The following is a 2,717-nucleotide window of genomic DNA, read 5'->3' on the forward strand; positions in this document are numbered from 1 at the left end:
GATCCGCTATTGTTTTGTTTCTTCGATTAAAGGGGCCCCTGCCGATGTTCAGAACAAATCGAATCAATTGTGTTACGAAATGCGTAATTTGTTGTTTACATTTTGTTCAATGAGTAAAAGATGTCAAATACACCGGAGAAAATACTTCAAAATTTGAATGAGGACAATTTCAGTATTCCAAAAACGTAAATTCAACTTCAAAGCGTATCTAAGTAACTTGGAAAGTAATATGAAACAACACCTTGCTGTTGCTCCCAATGTTTTCTTTTAAATACAATCCTGATGCAAAAACTGACCTTTTGTTTAACCCATGCAGTAACAACTCATTGGCTGCCCTCACTTCCCTAATCCATCACCACTGCCCTCTCCCCACCAACAATTTGGGCACTAATATCTACTCTCTCGTTACCTCGCCGACCCCGGTGGCGGTGGGGTAACGTCCTCGTCTGCCATTCCAAGGGTCGCGGGTTCGATTCCCGCCTGGGTGAGTTTCCCTCCATCTAGGGCTTGGGTGTTTGTTAATGTGACCATTGTTATCGTTGTTAACAGTTCGATGTAAAGGCCAAAATGCGCTGTTTTCGGACTAGTACTGAATAAATAAATAAAATAAAAACCCGCCTCCAGGGCTATGTAACGAGGAGAAAAGTTAATAAAATTGCCCGTTGACACTGTATGGAAACCGGTTTCAAAGAAATTATATTGTGTTGTAGCAAAGTTTTCTCTCCTATGAGTCACTGTTATTTTCAATCTATTTTAGTAATAAAGAAAAGTGGAATTCAAAAGCAAACCTCTCGATTGTGACACTATCCTCTGTGTCACTCCCAATTTATGCTCACTTCATGGAACTATCCATCACTAACAAAAATTTTCAATTTAGTAAAGGTAGGCTAATTTAAGAAGTCTACAACTATAAGTCTATTGCAACTACAGCATGAAATACTTGACATTGACAGGATGAAAGGGAATGCAACAAGTCAGCTGATGACTATTCTGAAAAAAAGACTTAGCTGATTGTTTTGAAAAGTGATATATGTGTTGGGATAAGTGTGTGAGGTCCTAAGGGGAGTACTTTGGAGGGGACTAAGGCCTTGTTGTCCTAAGTAGATTATTTTTCTCAAAATATTGCATGGGTGGATCCTTTCAAGGCAGACCTCATATAGACTTACACACTTCACCTCCTACACCCTCACTTCACTCGGATCCCCCTGTTATAAGCCCATGTCAACACTCACAATGCAAAGTATGCTACCTTCCTCTCCTCTACGGCCCCATTACCCCCTCAGTGTTTATATTGCCAAATAATAATGGAACCACAAAAATGGTCATCTACTGCCTCCTTTGCAACCCTTATCCATCCAACATTGGAGAATGCACCACCCCCAAGAAAAGTCTAATTACTATTGTTTTTCAACAAAATGAGTTACCCTAGTCCTTCCCATCACCATTCACACTGACTTTGACAAGAAAGTTTTGCATCTCAATCTTGGTACTGTCCGGTGCCATCAGTGGTGGCTTCACTCATCAAGGTCTTAACAAATTTGAACATATCTGGGAAATATAAGGAATCCAAAAAAAGGGCTGATTTGCAGTCCCTAACAACTCCTGGGACCATTGATCATTTTACAACCTCCTATCCCAAATCCTTCACTCACATCTAACTTTTCAGCACTACACAAGTAGCTGCTGTACATGTACTAATGACTAGAACAACCTGATGGATTCCTATATTTGCTTTCTTGAACAAGGTGGGAGAGTAAAAAAGCAAGCATGTCTTACAGGGTGATTTTTGGTGGCACTCTTTGGTGACAGGTTTCCTGTTGGATTTTTTTGCAAGGAAAGGGCTGTTTTTGAGAAGGTTGGTTCTTGGGTGGGAAATTGTGACATAATATTGCACATTTTGATAGTAGATTGACAATTGATTTGCTATTCTCTATAATGGAGAGGAATTCTTTCAGAAGGGCATTTACTTTCCATGTTCAAGGAAAAAAAGTGGTACATAATGTAATGCTGTCTCAGGTTTCTCTATTCTGTGGGAAAAAGTTGGCAGTAGAAGGCAAAATGTACCTCCTCCTGGTTATACCAAATTATAAAATGTTACCTCCCTGTTTATGACACATTAGAAAATTTTCCTGTAAGTTAAAGAAATAAATCTGTCATGCTGAATTCCTTTCATCATGCCTCACATTACCTAATTTTCCTAATGATCTGTGCATCCGATTCCCACTATGTGGATGGTCCCCCCACTTAACCCAGTCTTCCAAGCATTAGCATTCCAATAATCATTTTTCTCTGTAATTTCATGTGGAACCAATATATTAACCTTTCCTTCATATCAGTACACTCAATCATTAACCTAATATATCTCTCTATCCACATCTCCTTTCTAAAGTTAACCAAATCTAAAATTGTGATTGATGGTTGAGGCCGAGACTTTGTGGAAATCCATTGTGAACAGGAGTTTCAGAAATAACTTTGCAGTTTCCACATAAAATATGTTATGTGGAAACTGCAAAGTTATTTCTGAAACTCCTGTTCGTAAATCTAAAATTAGTTCTCTATTCCTCCAAGTTTCACTACATTGTCCCAGCTTTGCATATGTCACTTATGCCAAGGTCTTCCATGAACTACTAATATTAATTCCATCCACCCTGCCTCTGCTACCCCAAAACCTTTCCAAAAGCCAACCTGGTGGCTCTCTTCCAACTTCCTCCTCCATC

The sequence above is a fragment of the Hetaerina americana genome, unplaced genomic scaffold (genome assembly GCF_022747635.1).
Source record: "Hetaerina americana unplaced genomic scaffold, ioHetAmer1.1.p SCAF_2, whole genome shotgun sequence".
NCBI lineage: Eukaryota > Metazoa > Arthropoda > Insecta > Odonata > Calopterygidae > Hetaerina > Hetaerina americana.